Consider the following 20040-nt stretch of genomic DNA (forward strand, 5'->3'; position numbering starts at 1 on the left):
GCCCGCTCACGTGATAACATAATACGTCCCCGTCTTTGACGGGCGTATAAAAACAACCATTTGACTCTGACGACAACCGAAATGTAAAACTAACAGACCAGGACACTTTAGGTGGACACTCCAACTCGAGTGAGTGAGCTCAGTAACGTGGTCATTAGCTGATCATCCCAGTCCAGTTCTGCTACGTAAAAACTGCCATCTTTTTTTCAGCAGATTTTGGCATAAAATCAAAGGTTTTGGAAACAGAGACATTTAAAAAAATTAATGAGAACTTTTGTTTTTAAAAAAAGGACCAAATTCTCGTTTAGGAAAATAAAATTATTTATATTACATTTGTATATTGAATTTTATTTTACAACAATACTTTATTCAAATTATTCAAAACTAATCATTTTTTATCAAACTATACATGTGCAATTGTTGATGAAAAACTTTTAAAAAGATGGGTTACCTAACACAGGATAATTTTACAAATTAGAAAACAGTACAATGTAAAAATGACACTAATAGGGATGATAAATTATGACGGGGGTGTACGGGGGAGTGTGACGCTGGTTCACAGGAGTGTAAACCTGTTTCAATACAGAAGTCAGTGCTATATGTGGGCATATATTGTCTGTAAGGTGTGACTGAATTACATAATGATTGTAAGTGTTGACAAGTGAAAGTGTGGTGTTTATAGGTGTAAGTGTAATGTAAATAACGAGAGTTGACCTACCTGTAGCAGCATGATCTTAGCACACCTGTAAACGATCAACAGGTAGCCATTGATTGATGATGTGGGGGTCAGATGTATAACGTGTAGGCATACATGTGAATGGAACAGTAATGGAACAGAGTCTGAAGTCCTGTTTTACGGCTACTAAGATGGAGTAGATATGTAATATACATACGAAAGTTATGGTAAGTATTATATTATGAAAATTTGTTTTTTGCATTGAAAAACCTCGGATCTGATTAATTCTGTCAAAGCTGCTTTGGAGGATGTGAATCAACTATTTCTAACTTTTAAAACGAATGACTATCCCGTGTAGAAAATAACCAACAGAGGAAGGAGTTAGTCTGTGTTGGTATTTAGAGATACATAACGTGGTAGGTGGTTGGGTATTTAGAGATACATAACGTGGTAGGTGGTTGGGTATTTAGAGATACATAACGTGGTAGGTGGTTGGAAAGCGTAGTGGATAACACACTCGGTTTGAACCAAGGTGGCCGGGGTTCGATTCCCTGATAACACGTGAAAAGGTATGGGGTCATTTACGCGACCATGTGGGTTTTCTCCGGGTACTCTGGTTTCCTCCCACAATAAGATCCCCTGTGTGAGAACATCCGGGTCAACAAGAGTGATTGATATAAGTTGAAATAACCTGTTTCATAATTGCTTTAAAATAAATTAAAGTTTATATTCATATTTATACAAAACGTGTTTGAAGCAGGAGAACATACAAAGATGATATGAGAACTCAGATAGACAAGGTATAAATAGTAATATTTCTAATTGAACTCCGTTAATCATCGCTCAAACCTCATACAGCACCACACCTGGACGAGCCCAGTGGGCCTCTTGTTTGACAAAGTGAGGATTTTCTGAGTGCAGACATTTTGCCACACAAAAAAAAAAGGTATATAAAGTTTTGAATTACCACAAATCAAACACTACAGAAAAAAAACATTCTCAAGGAATTCAGTTAATTTATAAGGACTTAAAAGGCCAAGGTATTTTGTTTCCTTAGCCAGATAGAATAACAGAAATGATGTAACAGTTTTAACACCGGGTAACCCCTACCCCTAACGCTATCAGAAAACGCTCTTGACACATTAGATTTCGTGTAGGACAAACATGTCAGATTTTATAATGTCAACTCCCTCCTCGAAACTGTTCTATAGTTTAGTACAATTTACACCCAACCTCCCCGGCACACTTTCAATGAGTTGATTGTCTAGAGTAGAATCGTGGTAAGTGAGCCTCCCTGGGTAAATCTGTAATATCCAAATATACAACCCACTTGAGATAGACATCAGATATCCTATGACATGTTTGAAAGAATTTTTCTCTTTCGACATATTAAAATTAGAAATTACTTAAGAATTGGTCAACAAAGTCTGTTTGGCTGTCTAAATTCTTTTTAAGTAAATGTGAGTGACGGTCTCCATATCTACCTATCGGATTAAATACAGATTGCAGAATCAAGTCAAAGAAAATGACTATTTAAGGTTATATGGTACCTGATTGTATCTTCTATCCAAAAGAGTTCCTCACTTAAAAATCAATGCAGTATGTTCCGTGATTCATTAATTTACTTATGACATATTATAGAGGCACACTAGAATAGATACTTTGGAATTTCACAGTGGTGATTAAAAAAAATATTTTAAAGAGGAAAAACTTTTGAATAAAAGACTTGGTCTTTTGATTACTTTCACATTTCTTGTGAAAATAATTTAGTCACACACACACAATTACATATATATATATATCATAAACAGGGAAACTATTGGGCAACACTGTTAAAGTTCAATCCAAAAAGGTCAAGGTCATATTTTTTGGTAAGGGTCAAAGGTCAGATTGTTGTAATAATTGTCTAAAGCATAACTCATCATTTTTGACTTAAGATTTTCTTTTGAAACATTTTAGATTCATGTGTTCTAGTACTGGACACAATGACATCATTGTGGAGCACTCTCTGTAAGGGCTGTTCACCAAAGGTCAGGGTTATGACAAGGGTCACACGAATGAATATTAATAAACTTTAAACTAATTAGCTCACTTTGTTTTATGATTTAAGATCCATAGTTTTGTGAAAAATATGTTACTTTTAGAATTTTTCAAAGAGTTTCATTTTCTGGACTCGGTGTTAAGTATTTTTCAAAACAGGAAATTGTTTTCTTATAATATATAAACCTACTACATCAACAAACTTTGAACGAAAGTGAAGGTATTGTAATAAGATTAGTTAGTGTATAGGAGGAAGTGCAACAACATATTGATATTCTTACGCTATCGAGGTGTCTTCTCATAACTTAATTTTAAACTTGTTCTGTCGTCCAATATGTTATAATAGTTTGTAACTGATATTGTTTTGTCGTATTATGTTATCACAGTTCCTGTTGCCTATATATAGTATTTGTCTTGTCTCAAGAAAAAGGAACAAGTTGCTCCGAAGATTTGACAATTTGTTATAGCTTTAATTTCTATCAGGTGCCGTATATATATTGGGAGATCTTGTTATATCCTTAGCACTAGTGCACTTAAAGGTTGTAGCTATAGGTCTACTGAAAATGGGTCCAACAGGTTTGCATGAATTATGAAGAGAGTATAAAAAGTGTTCATGTCCCAGACAAGACATGGTGCACTTATACCACTGAGGCTGTAGATAGAGGGATTAGCACCTTACCAGGGGCGGACCTTTATCACGAGGGTAAACAACCGGTGTCTTACTCCAATCTAACAATCACAAGTCAAATATTAGCTTATAAAGGCGGGCAATTGGCTGTTAAGTAGGGACTCGTCGACACAATGATATCAAAATTATAAGTAATATCCAATATCGGTGTTACATTATCCCCATGAACGTCTCCTAGATAACTGGCCCAGACGTAATGCCTGTTCGGAGAGATTCTCCCTGTTTCTCTACCCTACAGATTTCTGCATGGTTTAGTGCATGCTGTACACATATCAAGGATTAGGTTTTATCTTGGACTCATGCAAAGTCTCCAGAAAGTTTCTGAATCATCTTGATGTTTGTCTTTAATGGGAACAGTGGTCAGTTAAAGCTCCAGGTTGTTCAAGACACTGTGTGAAATGGAATATATTTTCATTTTATGATTACGTAAAGAGCAGCCAGTGGAAAGTTGATGAGGTCAAGATAATACTTATTACTTACACAGATGATTGGTAAGTGTGATTTATTGTTTTTCGTCAATTTAATTGATTTTGAAACTTTAACTTCTGCAGGCGTTTGAATGTTATTGGTTAGTGTGCAGTGAATGTAAGTCTTCCATAGGCTTTTATTGTCTGTACAGTGTACATCAGAGGAAACTTGTTAGCATGGACACTTTAATTTTGGTTTCTGTGTTAAGTACAGCATCAGTTCAAAAGTTTAGTTTCTTTAGTTACATATAAAGTACCATAAAATGAAGTGTTTGTGTATTATAAACACTAATTAGGGCCAAAGGTCATTTTATTTCACTTAATACAGATGTTTTTCCAAAAGGTCAATTCTTTCATTTTGAAACTTGGTGGATGTACATTTATTTTCGGCCATATAAAACCATAAGTTTGATTCCTGTTAAAGTCTTCGGAAAATAGGAATCCGTAGATACAGGTATTTATTTTGAAACAGTGTATTTACAAATATATATTTTTCCAAATGAGGACACAACTGAAAATATATTGATACATTTTATTTACAAATAAAAGCACATCATAAAGTCACTTTCAAAAAATTCTGAAATGAAAAATGTTGGAATAATAAAATTTCTGAATTACAAATAGATTTATTGTGAACTTAAAGTTATATTGAGGGTTTTGTTACTTATAATTAGATTTATGATGTATTTGTTGTGTTGAAGTTGGATTATAAGTTAAATTATGTTAATACACATAAACAATTTATATTTGACTCTTTAAATACACCAAAGTAATACAAGAAGCTTTTTAAAACACAGACAAAGTGAAACTGCTTTCAAGATGTCAATATTTAAAATTAAAAAAATGCAGAATGTCGAAGGATCCCCATGTATACTTTGGCAAAAACTGTAACTATACATTTTTGATTTTGTTTCCAGCATGACTACAGCTTTGATAAAACATTTCAGAAAAGAAAGCCATGCCTTGTGCAATTTTTCATGAGAAATAATAATAATGAAGTAAAATAAAAAAAATCAACGAATGTTTTCTGCGGGAAAAAGAATGTAAAGGATCACAGAGCTACACCAGTTTTCTAACGCACCGTCGTTGCTGTTACAAACTGAGCTACTTTGTAAACAGTAGTAACCATATCTGTATTATCAAAATATCTGACAGTAAATCAAGGGGAGGTCACTGTGTTTTACCAAAAACAGTGGAACTCTCTAGTGTTGTGCATGCAGTGCCTTAAGTACAAGAACAATCTAAACAATATTATAAAAAAGTCATTTTATTCCTGGCCTTTGCTTTCCTATCAATAATTTCAAAAAACATTGTGTTTCTATATTTTACATTCAGTGTCCCTGTATTCTTCATTACCATATTCAAAATTATCTACAATATTTTAGTAAAATCACAAAATTCTGTTTGTGTAATAGTTGTTAATCGAACTGTCATTTTCATTTTGTTTTCCTTCACTACACTTGATCTTGTTTTATTTCTGAATAATAGCTGATTTTAAATCTTTCCTTTTTTTACCTTCAATACTGCTCAAATGTAAATTTCTCATACTAAATAAAATTTTGTTTTTGTTTAAAAGGAATTTAATTTTGTTTTGTTAAAAAGAAATTTAGTTGCAAAATTTAAAGCTGAATCAATTTACATAATCTGTGGAAAAAATTCTATTTCGATTGAAGGAAGGTGGTTAATGAACTATTTATTTTGGTACCTTTTGGGAGATGTTTCAATCTTTAATAGACTCAGTAAGTACAAAATGCCCAGTAAAGTTACACTACATACCTATCAACAATCCCCAGTAAAGTAACGCTTTTTAACTTTTGTGGTGATGTTGCAAACATGCCTGACATTATAACAATGTTAAAGGCAGTATTCTCTTTTCACTACAATTCAAAACTTGCACTTTTTGAACTGAAAGCTGTATCTAGGAATCCGTGAATCAGCTAAAATTGACACATTGAGATGAATTTTTCATTATTTTTCAAGCTAAAAGAAATGTATGTAGTTCTGTTCATTTGCGGATATTTTTCACAATACGTAATTTGAAAAGTTTGTTTTTATAAAGCTTGATGGATACAGGTGTGTGATATCTGGGTGTTCTTTATGAAGTTAAATTTGATGCATCATTCCATCAATCACTAGACACTTTACCTGGAGAAGTCTATAATGTTTTCTGTTTCGTCCTCATCTTGGATACTTTCAGAGGCATAAACACAACTGTTGAATGGTCTCCACATCATGCTTTCCCTGATAGGTATGACATTTGACGTATATGTTAACATTTAGGTTGGAAGTGTGATGGTCATAAAGATCAAAACACCATCCCCCTCCCTAGTGGTTAGCACAGTTGGTCAAATCAGAGTTTTTTGTCGAGGTCCCTAGTATTGAAATACCTTCCATTATTTACCCTCCAAAGTCACCAGCTTCCTTTCTGACATATGGAAGTTGTCTCCCCTTATACCTACCTGCTTATCCGTTACCTGACATATAAAAATTGTCTCCCCTTATACCTATCTGTTACCTGACATGTAAAAATTGTCTCCCCTTATACCTATCTGTTACCTGACATATAAAAGTTGTCTCCCCTTATACCTACCTGCTAGCCCGTTACCTGATATATAAAAGTTGTCTCCCCTTATACCTACCTGCTAGCTGGTTACCTGACATATAAAAGTTGTGTCCCCTTGTACCTTCCTGCTAGCCTGATACCTGACATATAAAAGTTGTCTCCCCTTATACCTACCTGCTAGCCTGTAACCTGATATATAAAAGTTGTCTCCCCTTGTTCCTTTCTGCTAGTCCGTTACCTGACATATAAAAGTGGTCCTTTCCTTTTCTCAGTTAGACCTCAGTTCTTCTACTGGTAACCTCGGATTTTGTAAGTGTCAATATATGTCAAAATAACACAAGCTTAGATTTATATGACAGTAAATTTCTTCACGTTTTATGCAGATTGGGATCTTTCCCTCCACAAGCTTTTATGAGATGCAGACCTGTTTCCTTCACAAGCTTTTATGAGATGCAGACCTGTTTCCTCCACAAATTTCTGTGAGATGCAGATGTCTTCTTTCTAAAAACCTTTGCAAGACTCAGTTGTCTACTTTCACAAACTTTTGTAATATAGCCCTCGTTCCTTCACAAATTTTTGTTAAACGCAGATCAATGTCTCCTTTTCACAACCTTTAATATGATACAGCTCTCTTCCTTTCACAAACTTCAGTGAAATGCAGATCTCTGCATGTTGATAAATATTTCTGTTGCATATAGACATTTTTAATTGCCCAAGAGAAAATATAGCCAGCGACTGTTGCTATGTTCACAACAATTATTAATTAGTTCTATTTATAATGGATGATAATTAGGTATAATATGCTGGGTTTACTTGCCGCGATAATCTTAGTAACCAAGGACTCTTACGAGCCTACAACAACTTAGGCCTAGTTTTGTTAAACCTCACTATTATGTTGCGTATTTGGTCCATCAGTTTAATTGTTCAATATGTCACCTGATTATAATACTGTACAGTGGATTTATTACTCTTCATGGATGTTCTTAACCCAGTTTAGGTATCGAAACATGTTAAGTTTATTACAAAAACTAGAGGTGCTTAATAATGCGATGAGGGCAGTAGATTGTTCAATTTGGACTTTTTCAATGTTGCCTAATGCACTTAAAAATAAGATGACAATTATTCTCTGCATCACCTTGGAACAAGCTGTTTTTAGCATTGTTGGGTAAGGGTTTCGGTATAAGTGTTGACGTTTATATTTGTATTAAATTAGGAGAATGGTTCTGGAGGGGTCCCAACATCAACATAGTGCAGTCAAAACATGGCACAACAACACAAACAATTCTAATATTTACAACATTTTTACATGTTTTAAGTTTTCGGTCACCAGAGATGAATTAAGTTGTAGTTGACCTGTTGTTATCGTCTTTTGTCTGATGTCATGCATTGTCTGTGTGTAAACGCTTCATGTTTTTGACTACTTCTCCAAAACCGCAGAACTGTTTCAATCAAATTTTTTAGGAAGTTCCATGGTCAAAGCCAAACCAAAACTTTGTATTACATGGATCTAACCCCACAATGGGACCTAAAAGGGTCAAATTGGCTAAAATTTCAGCCACCTAGCTTCTTGTCCAGTCCCAGATATGTTGTACTACTGTCACATCACAGCAACAAACAATGATTTAAACCTCAGGTGACCATTAAGGCCCCTTCAGCCTTTTGTTCAAATATTCTTTGAATGTGTAAACTTTGTTGTTTGCCTACAGCTCTTGTCTTAAATGAGAAAAATAAATAGTAAAATCAAATACTAAAAAAGTTTGGAAAGTAAGATTCCAAAGAAATGGTTATAAAGTTCATCATTCCTGATTACTGGTTAAGATTCATTGAGTGTTTGTCACTGATTGCCTAAAGTACAAATAATCCAAATCTCCATGGTAACAAAAAGTAAAAAAAAATAAAAATGTGAAAATTTCAAATATCTAACTTTACTTTAATGCAAGATTTCATTTAGCAAATATAATGTTGAAATGAGATGGATCTGGTAAGATAAAATACTTGATAAAGCTGATACTTTCTGGTTCATAATGTGAGGCATAGTGCCAACGGTTCACAAAGTGGCCACCTACTTTTGAGGATAAAAGATAGCACAGTGTCATAAAAGAATTATGGCAGTTTCGAAACCGTCTGCAGAAAGATTGATGGTAGATCAGATATATTTTATTCCAGGTGGTTTCAAATACATGCTGCACATCTTATGAGAACTGGGAGAGAGGGTTAGATAAGAATAAAAATTATCATTTTGAACAATATCTGTAAGAAATATGCCACCTCATGGTACAGCCTTGTTGTGCTAATATTTTGTATTACTTGTTTTGGGTAACTTTGGTTGATGTAGCTAGAGAAATTGTAATTGTATGGCGAGACCATTGACTTAGACAATACACAATACATCTCCAGAACACACACATACACACATAGGGAGATATTAGCCAGGTGGCATAGGACTTGTAGTTAGCTCCTGATAAGGCAGCTCTTGCGAATTCCCCAAAATTGTATTGATTTATTTATACATGTATATGCTTATTGTATTGATAGTATGAATTGTATATCTATGTACTGTAAAGCACTTTAGAGTGGCTTATTCTAGCTAGATTAGGATGCTATATCAAATGTTGTATATCATTAGAGATTGTGTTTAAAACACTGTTTACCTGTAAAAATTGTCTTTATCATATCTCATATATATGATACTGTGTCTGATTGGATTATTTTTATCTTATTACGGGGAAATAAATCATCATATTCCCCTCACATGCTTGAATGTGGGGTCATATTTCCCTTTTTCTGAGCCTCTGTAGAAAAGTGGCCAGGAGGCACCACACCCTACACAAGAGAAATAAATGTAAATTATCACTTGTCTTACAGATGATATATGTTTAGAGAGACCCTAGGTGTCTTCACGACTTACATTTATAGAAAAACCACCTCCCATGACTAGTGTTAAAGAAATTACATGCCTTGAGAGACCGATTTTAGAAATCTATTTTGAGATACCACCAGTGTCAACCGATCACCTGTCCTAAAGGATGCAGAGTTACCTTAAGGAAACCAGCAGACTTGTGTATGCAGAGGTTATCTGTATCTGTAGGGTGGTCGGGTAGCTCAGTTTATTACACCTCTCACCAAGACGACTGGGGTTCGATTCCCCATTTGTAAGTGAAAAGGTGGGGTCACCTGTCTGATCATGTGGGTTTTCTCCAGGTACTCTGGTTTCCTCCCACATTAAGACCCCTGCTTACACTGGAGTGGTAAATATAATGTGTAATTACTTATTTCTTAATTCTAAATAAATAAAGTTTATATTTATGTTTTCTGTATAGAGAGACCATTTGTCATGACAGACCATGTAGTGAAACCATCTTTATTGAGATATGAATTGTCATAAGAGACCAACTGTATTGAGATACCACTGTCTTGAAAGACCACTTGTATAGGGAGACCACCTACAAGGGAGACAACCTGCCTTAAATCATTTAAGAGATATCACTTCTCTCAAACAATCTGTTTTGAGACAACACCTGTATACAAGGAACATCTTTCATATGGACTCATATACCTGTTGCATTAATCAGAATCACCTGTTTACAGGGACCACCTGTATTGGAAGACCACCTACATATCTCAACCACCTACCGTGACACACTAGGTGTGTAAAAAAGGCAGCCATCTTTTTAGAGATGATATGCTAAGTGAGATGTCTCTCTTTGAGAAACCATATGAATAGAGACAAAATGTCCTGAGCGACCACCATATAGGGTGGTAACCTGTTTTCAGAAACCACCTGTATATTTCATAACCATTTAACTGCTTTCAGTTGGCATTCATAGTCAGAGTAAGTATGAATACCAACTGGACAAAGGCAAATTCAATTTAATTTTTTGACTGTGTTATGGTCACAAGTGCCTCTGAGTTTATAATATTGTTGGTAGGTTTTGGGCTGTGTTATGGCAGTGCCTATCGGATTATTGCAGATTAAGATACTTATTCATGTACATTAATCAGTCCTATTACAGAGTTATGTCCCTTGTTTGTTGTCTGTTAGGGTAAAGTTTCAGTACGCATGGACAGTTAAATGTCCAGTGGCACTGTTGGATAAAAACACAGAGTATTACACTTTATTAGTGGACAAGGAGTCTTCAAAATGAAGGTATTTATAGTCAGAATTAGTGTCATGTGACTTAACAGATATGTAATATATGTAAAAAGGAACAACGACAATAGGGTGTTATCACACGTTTTTGATAGATAGCAGTGTTATCCTGTATGTGGAATGAATTAAGTGCTTACTAACTTTCTATTCTGGAGAATTGACTTTGACAATAGTATTTGGATAGTGGAACTCTTCCACAGGGAGACCTGAAAATGACAGATATGAATTGTTCGTAACTTAAACAGGATCTACTAAAGGGTAGACCAAAATAAAAAGTTTTAATGAATACAAACTTTGTTCTACAAAAAATATTTGTCTGAGAAGAAACGATTAGAGCAAGAAAAGTTCTAAATTTCTGTTAGGGACATATTCCGTCATAAAAGGTTCCTCACAAGATATTTTTATAGCGGCCTGAATGCTGTTGTGTGATGTTTTTTGTCCTGGTGATTTGCCGTGGTATGATAGATATACATTTTACTGCGGTGTAATATTGGACCAGGAGGATTAATGTTTTAGGTCAAGTGGAAGCTTAGGGACGTTCACTTGTGACACTAAGTTTGACCAAAAAGTACACTCTGAATGACGACAAAGCATTCTTTTCTTATCTAAGTATATATTCAGGGACTAAGAGAAAAAACTAAAACTTTTCATTACTTTTAATACAACTCAAACTTATAAACAAATTTGTTTTTTAACTCTGAATGAAGCCACCAAGATCAGTAACATGATATTGACTCTGCTGTCATATATTCTAAAGAGATATTTTGAAGAAAAATCTCAATGTCATACAGAGGTGCCCTTGATCGGGAGTTGTAGAGTGAATGTCGGTTATTGTACAGAGCTGTGGATTTAGGCCTTAACGTTGTTTATCTAGAGATTATGGATGAGCTAGACGTGAATGGGGCAATGTTTCGGTATTCTTGGAGTGATGATGAAGGAATTTGGAGGGTAAGTGCTCTTCATTTACCTGTGTTAACCAGCTCCTATATATACAAGATCAGCTGTCGAAACAGATAGGTACTATCTGTTTCATATGTTATAGATTTAAAAAAAAAAGCTTGTTTAAACAATATTTATGAAGCATGTATAGTAACGACAAACAGTGTCAAAGAGAAGGGAAAACAAGCTACAGGATTGCTCTCTTGCATGGTCTTCATATTCAAAGAAATATTATAGCTGTCATCCACTAGTAATTATAAAACAATCTCACAGTGTTATTAATCAAAATATATGTAAATTAAGATTCACTCAACACTTTCTATCTATATGGTTTACCTGTGTAAAGGGAACTCTCATAACTATTTCTCTATTATTGCGGTAATCTCTCTGCCTTCATGCCTCAAACTCATCCCCAGATCAGAGAAGCCCCCACCCCCCTCAAAAAAAAAAAGCAGAAAATTTTCTGTACCTAACCCCTGTGATCATTATCCAAGATGCCATCACTCACACACCATCCCTGCCCCCCTGCCCTCCATCCATCTCCAACCTCACCCAAAAACCCCAATATCTCCCCGAACCCTACCTAACACTACTCCCTCAAAACCCTCCCCCCCCCCATTTCGACTCCTCCATCTTCATCTACCAAACCCTTACTACTCCCCCACTTTCATCTTACCTGTAATGTCAGACATGAATATCTGGGTACCTGTCGGGTATCAGTACCATAAAAACATAGACATAAGATTACAGGTAGAATGATATGTAGTAACAGTTGTCGGGTTATGAGTAAAAGTCCGCCGCGATACCTTTAGATGATAATCACAGGTAAAATTTACCTTGATATCATCCTTGATAACAATCTTAAGTGTATTACATCTACTTATATCTACTTATATCCTCTAAGATAATGTTTAAGATGTTGGTCGATCCTGTACTTGACTAAAAATCAGAGGTAATATTACCTGGTATCAATCCCCAGGTAGGAGGTACAGGTTTAGGTTGAAGATGTTATCAGATTTATTACACAGTTCTGTCTTATTGTTGTCTGACCCCTAGGCCACGTCTGGACAGGTGAAGGGCTGACCGACCACATCCTCATTTCTCTCAATCTGTGGTCAATTGAAACAATTGTACAGGTAACTTGTGGAATTCTTGATGTCCAGTTTGGAATGGGTCAGTCTGGGTCAAGGAGGTTTTAAGTACACGGGTAGTAAAACATTTAAACACTGACTGATATATGCTATAGGTTGTGATGAAATGCTCCCTGTGGTCATTCGAACATCAAAGAAATCTCAAATACAAATTTTGGGCGTAAAGTTTTTAGCGCAACTTGCTCTCATTTAGCACTTTACTTGAATGAAGGTTAGTTAAACTTATTTTACCCTAATAAAACACTAGCGACTTTCTACACAAGGGTAATTTCTATTTGGCTCTATCCTTACACAATACAGCTAGAGGTCCCCAGTTTTATCTCTTGTAGAGGAATTGAAAAATTACACCTATTTGACTATCCAAGTGATAGCGGGCAACAAGCTTACTTGAACGCCACCTGATCGCAGCCACTAGCTTACTTGAACGCCACCTGATCGCAGCCACTAGCTTACTTGAACATTAACTAATTACAAAGTTGCTTGACCATCAGATGATCAGAGGTTAAAAGGTTGCTTGACAAACAGGTGACAGCATGTGCAGGCTGCACAAGATTGCTTGACCATCAACTATTGGCGGACTGCACAAGCTTGCTTGACCATCAACTATTTGCCAGCTACAAGATGCTTGCTTGACCATCAACTATTGGCAGGCTGCACAAGCTTGCTTGACAATCAGCTATTGGCGGGCTGCACAAGCTTGCTTGACCATCAACTTTTGGCAGGCTGCAAAAGCTTGCTTGACCATCAACTATTGACAGGCTGCATAAGTTTACTGGACCATCAACTTTTGGCAGGCTATAAGATGCTTGACCATCAACTATTGGCAGGCTACACAAGCTTGCTTGACCATCAACTATTTGCAAGCTACAAGATGCTTGATCATCAACTATTGGCAGGCTACACAAGCTTGCTTGACCATCAACTATTGGCGGGCTGCACAAGCTTGCTTGACCATCAACTATTTGCCAGCTACAAGATGCTTGCTTGACCATCAACTATTGGCAGGCTGCACAAGCTTGCTTGACCATCAACTTTTGGCAGGCTGCAAAAGCTTGCTTGACCATCAACTATTGACAGACTGCATAATCTTACTTGACCATCAACTTTTGGCAGGCTACAAGATGCTTGACCATCAACTATTGGCAGGCAACACAAGCTTGCTTGACCATCAACTATTGGCATGCTACAAAGCTTGCTTGACCATCAACTATTGGCAGGCTACAAAGCTTGCTTGACCATCAACTATTGGCAGGCTGTACAAGCTTGCTTGACCATCAACTATTGGCAGGCTGCACACACTTGCTTGACCATCAACTATTGGCAGGCTACAAAGCTTGCTTGACCATCAACTATTGGCAGGCTACAAAGCTTGCTTGACCATCAGCTATTGGCAGGCTGCACATGCTTGCTTGACCATCAACTATTGGCAGGCTACAAAGCTTGCTTGACCATCAACCATTGGCAGACTGCACATGCTTGCTTGACCATCAACTATTGGCAGGCTACAATGCTTGCTTGACCATCAACTATTTGTTTACAGAAATATAAAAATAGTGATTTTCAAATCATAATGAATACAGCATCAGATGCAGACTCTGATCTAGGAATGACATCATAGGAAGTTTTCCAATCCGTTTGCAATAAATGTTTACCTGCCAATATGAGGACATGTAACATTTTTACAAAGCATTCATATCATTGTTGAGGGTTCTACCTGTGGAGTGAACTCCCTGTCTTTAGTTGCAATATGGCATCTGTATAGGTGTCTTTTATAGGTGTTATTTATTGGTCTATAGCTCGTGTTTGTGTTGGTCAGGTAAGTCTGTACATACATGCAGAAAGTGACTGGAATATCAACTACATGACGGGATACCTTTAACAAATAACCTTACTGCTACCATATAGGTATAGCGTTACCAGAAATTGAAATATCAGGCCTGAAAATGAAATGGAGATGGAGAATGTCAGTTATGATCCCGTATGTAAGTGACTATCATCATGCTATAGGTTCTGTCCGTCATGCCACCATTTCACCTGACCTCCGAAACCTTTAGTGGAACATTAGGGTGTTAACTTGTCTGTGTGCCCAGTAATTACCTGTCAGGTGTAATAGGCAGGTAACACACCTGTAATTAGGTTTCCACTCCTTACCTGTATCTCGTCTACAGGTGAGCTGTTGTGCTGTTGTGACAGTTGTGTTACGATTTTATTGGACAGTTCGGTCCAGCTGGGGTTTATGTTCCGCAATGTTTTTTATTATCAGTCGGGGGAGGGCTAGAGATCTAGGGCTGGCGTAGTTAGGGGCTGATGTATGGAGGTGAACAGGCGCGGATGTAAGGTCCTTGATTAATGCATTCACTGGATTATTATAATGATATATCCACGGTACGGACTTGATGTGTATCCAAACATTATGGTGATGGAGCATGATATTTGACATCGAAATTCATTCCGGTAAAATTTTATGGTTGACTTTGACAGAACAGGTTCTAGCAGAATTCATTTTGAAAAAACTTTATAGGAAACTTTGACAAGGAGTCTTGGAAGATTGATTTTCAGTATGGAGGTCAATAACACTTAAGTTTACTCATTCACCTCTAAAGACACATTTGAAGTCTTCCAAGTCAAAGGTTGGAATAGTTCATTATGAAATTTTAGGGGTAAATGCAGGGTTAATGCTAGTATGATTTTTAGTGTGTGTAGGCTCCACCGTAGCATCAACTGTACTGGATTATACAGCGTCATCAATAGAATTCTCAGGAGATGAACAAGGTAACGTTTACTGAAACGTTTTCTAATGTTTCAGCTTATGGCTTTGTTTTGGCATTGTCACTATCATATTTTATATCAAACTTTATTTATGACATAACAGTTATGAAACAAGTCTACAAACTTATATCAATCACTATTGTTTGGCCAGAAGGAACAAACAAGGGATAAGGATTTACACCCACATGGTCAGGTACATGACCAAGTGCCTTTTCACATCTAAATGGGAATCTCACCCTTATTGTCTTTGCTAACTGTACATGTCTACGATCACTAACCCTCCGCCATTAGGTCACAGGTCCGAGGCCTATATGGGGCAGTCACCAGGTACTGGACACAGATCGGTCGGTGGATCTTCTCCAGGGACTCTGGTTTCCCTCCATCATCAAAATCTGGCTCGTCCTTATAGCTGTTAACAAGCTGTAAAACACGAACATTTTTTGCCTGTAAATTACTTGATTACCTGTTACTACAGTGACATGATTTTTAACTTGTTCTGTTGGTTTCATATAACAGTTCTATAAAGGCAGGATTAAATTTAGAGAAATCATTTAATTGGTGTTTGTAAAGTCAGGTGTAAATAAAGTCAGGTGTCCATAAAGAGAGGTGTCTGTAAAGCCAGGTCTCAGTGAAGTCAGGTGTCAATAAAGTCATGTGTCCATAAAGCGAGGTGTCTGTAAAGCCAGGTATCAGTGAAGTCAGGTGTCAATAAAGTCATGTGTCCATAAAGAAAGGTGTCTGTAAAGCCAGGTCTCAGTAAAGTCAGGTGTCAATAAAGTCATGTGTCCATAAAGAGAGGTGTCTGTAAAGCCAGGTATCGGTGAAGTCAGGTGTCAATAAAGTCATGTGTCCATAAAGCGAGGTGTCTGTAAAGCCAGGTCTCAGTAAAGTCAGGTGTCATTAAAATCAGGTGTCATTAACGTCAGTTGTCAGTAAGGTAAGGTCAGGTGTTAGTAAAATCAGGTGTCAGTCAAGTCAGGTTTCTGTAAAGTCAGGTTTTAGTAGATCGTAGACAGATATCGTTGTGTCTAATTTTGCATGTGTTTTTCCTAATTTCAATATTTTCTTCCAACTACAATTTCAGGATAAAGGTGACCTCAGTTAATCATTATGTATATATATCTATGTATACAAGTCATTCTCTGCCTGTCGTAAGCATGATCAGTTTGGAGGTTTTAACTTTATAGAGGCTGTGCGTATCTCACTCATGTCTATTTTATTATAAATGATTGCTGAGAAAGGTGAACAATTTAACGTTGCGTTTTGTCGATGATTATTTCATTATCAATATGATGCTTTAGTGACATGCTCTTTAGACCAAACTATTTTTCCTATTACAGAATGTGAACTTAAAAAAAAAAAAAAAATGATAAAAGTAATGGTGCATATCTCTTTGTAGATAAACACAATTGTTTTTCATAACCTACTGTTTAGGAGAACCATGTAAGAGTTTATCAGAAATTAAAATTGATTGAAAATAAAATACCAAAATATACAAAAACATGTACAACAAACAAGGTTGATACAAAATACTCAGAAATTATGTATTACATATTCTGCTTTATGATTCAAAAATGAGATAAAATAATCAACAAATTGTAAATTAGGATTCAGAAATGATTTCAGCTCTCTTAATGTGTAAATTTTGTGAAAAAAAAGTAAAAAAGTAAAGAGTAAGATAGCATATATCCCTAAGTTCCCTAACCCTGGTAGCATATATCCTTATAAAGCTACCAGGATTCATTATCAACGTATTGAATGGTCTGCCAAAATACTAATCTCTGATATGGTATTGAAGACCTTGGTTTAAAAGTACTGTACTTTACTTAATGTAGCCATTACTTCTAGTAGATCCCTCATGCTCTTGGTTATCAAACAATGAAACATTATTTTAAATAGCTTCTAATGTATTTAGGGTGTCGAGTCGCCTTTGAAATTTCAGCATATTAGTTTGAGTCACTTGCCAAGGGGGCCTAGTCTTTCTCAGATTTGATTATAACATTGGTTTAGACTTGCTGTGTCCTAGGCTGTCCAGCTATCTTGGACATGACAGTAGTTGGAGAGATACGTCCAGTGAGCCATGTCCTCCTCAAAAGGTACTGGACAATTGCTGAACACTTTAACTTCTCCTACCTGGGATTCTTTGACCCTATTGAATCTGACATGTCATTCATTAATACCATTCTCTCTGTGTCTTGGATAAAATTATTCTAACCATACTACATTATACATTGTATGTGACTTCAAACAGAACACAATACATCTCCAGCACACACGCAGGCATACACACATAGGGAGATATTAGCCAGGTGGCATAGGACTAGTAGTTAGCGCCTGATAAGGCAGCTCCTGCAAATTCCTCAAAAATTGTATATCATAATTGTATTAATTGTATATATATGTACTTTAAAGTGCTTTAGAGTGGCTTTTGTTAGCTAGATAGGGCGCTATATCAAATGTTGTATATTATTATTATTATATCCTGTCAGTAAATGCTGACCAGATATGACCTCAGCAGGCAAGAGTTGCTTCCCTTCCTTGAAGACGTCCCATTCAAAGTAGAAACCTAATTGTATGTTAGGAGTGATTTGTAAACATTAGCATGGTCATCCCTGTGTTCAGTACATCGATGAGTATTTACTGACTACATACAATATTTATCTGGTGTGTAAGAGCTGTATCTTGCTTGGCAGTAAAATACCTCCCCCCACCAATGAAGTGTGCTTGTTCCCAGATATAAAGTGTTCCCAGGTATTATAGAAATGTCTGTGTAAGGTAAGGCGGATGGGCTTATTATGGAACACTGTTTTTTTTACTGGCATTACTAAGGTAATGTTTTAACAAAATAAATGCACATGAGCTTTATACTCATTTAATAATTTATTCTTTGCTAGTTAATTCTATGATACTTTAATCACACAGATTGCTATGCAAGGCTGAATGTTGCTTATATCCAGTGTAGGTGTATGATGTTAGGCTTTACTAGCTGTCCAAATCGCTAGGAAACCTGTCTTATTCTGTGTAGGTGTAAGATGTTAGGCTTTACTAGCTGTCCAAATCCCTAGGAAACCTGTCTTATTCTGTGTAGGTGTAAGATGTTAGGCTTTACTAGCTGTCCAAATCGCTAGGAAACCTGTCTTATTCTGTGTAGGTGTAAGATGTTAGGCCTTACTAGCTGTCCAAATCGCTAGGAAACCTGTCTTATTCTGTGTAGGTGTAAGATGTTAGGCCTTACTAGCTGTCCAAATCGCTAGGAAACCTGTCTTATTCTGTGTAGGTGTAAGATGTTAGGCCTTACTAGCTGTCCAAATCGCTAGGAAACCTGTCTTATTCTGTGTAGGTGTAAGATGTTAGGCCTTACTAGCTGTCCAAATCGCTAGGAAACCTGTCTTATTCTGTGTAGGTGTAAGATGTTAGGCCTTACTAGCTGTCCAAATCGCTAGGAAACCTGTCTTATTCTGTGTAGGTGTAAGATGTTAGGCCTTACTAGCTGTCCAAATCGCTAGGAAACCTGTCTTATTCTGTGTAGGTGTAAGATGTTAGGCCTTACTAGCTGTCCAAATCGCTAGGAAACCTGTCTTATTCTGTGTAGGTGTAAGATGTTAGGCCTTACTAGCTGTCCAAATCGCTAGGAAACCTGTCTTATTCTGTGTAGGTGTAAGATGTTAGGCCTTACTAGCTGTCCAAATCGCTAGGAAACCTGTCTTATTCTGTGTAGGTGTAAGATGTTAGGCCTTACTAGCTGTCCAAATCGCTAGGAAACCTGTCTTATTCTGTGTAGGTGTAAGATGTTAGGCCTTACTAGCTGTCCAAATCGCTAGGAAACCTGTCTTATTCTGTGTAGGTGTAAGATGTTAGGCCTTACTAGCTGTCCAAATCGCTAGGAAACCTGTCTTATTCTGTGTAGGTGTAAGATGTTAGGCCTTACTAGCTGTCCAAATCGCTAGGAAACCTGTCTTATTCTGTGTAGGTGTAAGATGTTAGGCCTTACTAGCTGTCCAAATCGCTAGGAAACCTGTCTTATTCTGTGTAGGCGTCTTTGACTGCTAATGACTGCTCCTCCCAAATGGCAATAATTTAATCCAGGGATTAAATTTTGATACAGATTTTAATCTTTTTCATTAATTATTCATAAGCCAGCAGATTATCACAGATAATAAGGGTTTAAAGGGTAACAGTAAGTGCAATTTTAATAACTTGACAATGAATTTCAGTGAATTACCAGACGATGTATGTTATGTCTGGAGATATTTTTGAAGATATATTGTTACACTATACATTTTGTAAAACATATTTAAATATAAACCAGCTAAATCTCAGGTTATTTAATTCTTTGCAAACTGGATCTGTGTAATATTGAAACCTTGTAATATGGAAACCTGTATAACAAGGTTCCACTTTATACATTGTCAATTGAAAAATAGAAATTAGGCTTTGGGGACATTTCATGATACAGGAAAGTTTTATATCATGTACAGTGTAGGGTACAAGTATTTTATCTAAATACACAGCATTGATACTTATTCCTTCAATTTAATCTGAATCACAATTGCGTGGTAAGGTGAGTAGATTATCCCCCTTGGAAATTATGATTATC

The 20040-nt window shown here is 36.3% G+C and overlaps 1 protein-coding gene across 2 annotated transcripts in view; it reads left to right on the top strand.

The window, feature by feature from the left end:
• LOC110442883 (serine-rich adhesin for platelets-like) overlaps positions 1–20040 on the top strand; it is a 205884-nt gene that overhangs the window by 33200 nt on the left and 152644 nt on the right. The window contains exon 1 of one of the 2 annotated variants that reach the window (XM_021486732.1): positions 11499–11532. The exons of the other annotated variant lie outside the window; for it this stretch is intronic. The gene's annotated coding sequence lies outside the window, so the exon portion shown is untranslated. Of the gene's footprint in view, positions 1–11498; positions 11533–20040 lie in introns of those variants that run through there. 2 annotated transcript variants of the gene reach the window in all.

This window comes from Mizuhopecten yessoensis, unplaced genomic scaffold, assembly GCF_002113885.1.
Source record: "Mizuhopecten yessoensis strain PY_sf001 unplaced genomic scaffold, ASM211388v2 scaffold716309, whole genome shotgun sequence".
Taxonomy (NCBI): domain Eukaryota; kingdom Metazoa; phylum Mollusca; class Bivalvia; order Pectinida; family Pectinidae; genus Mizuhopecten; species Mizuhopecten yessoensis.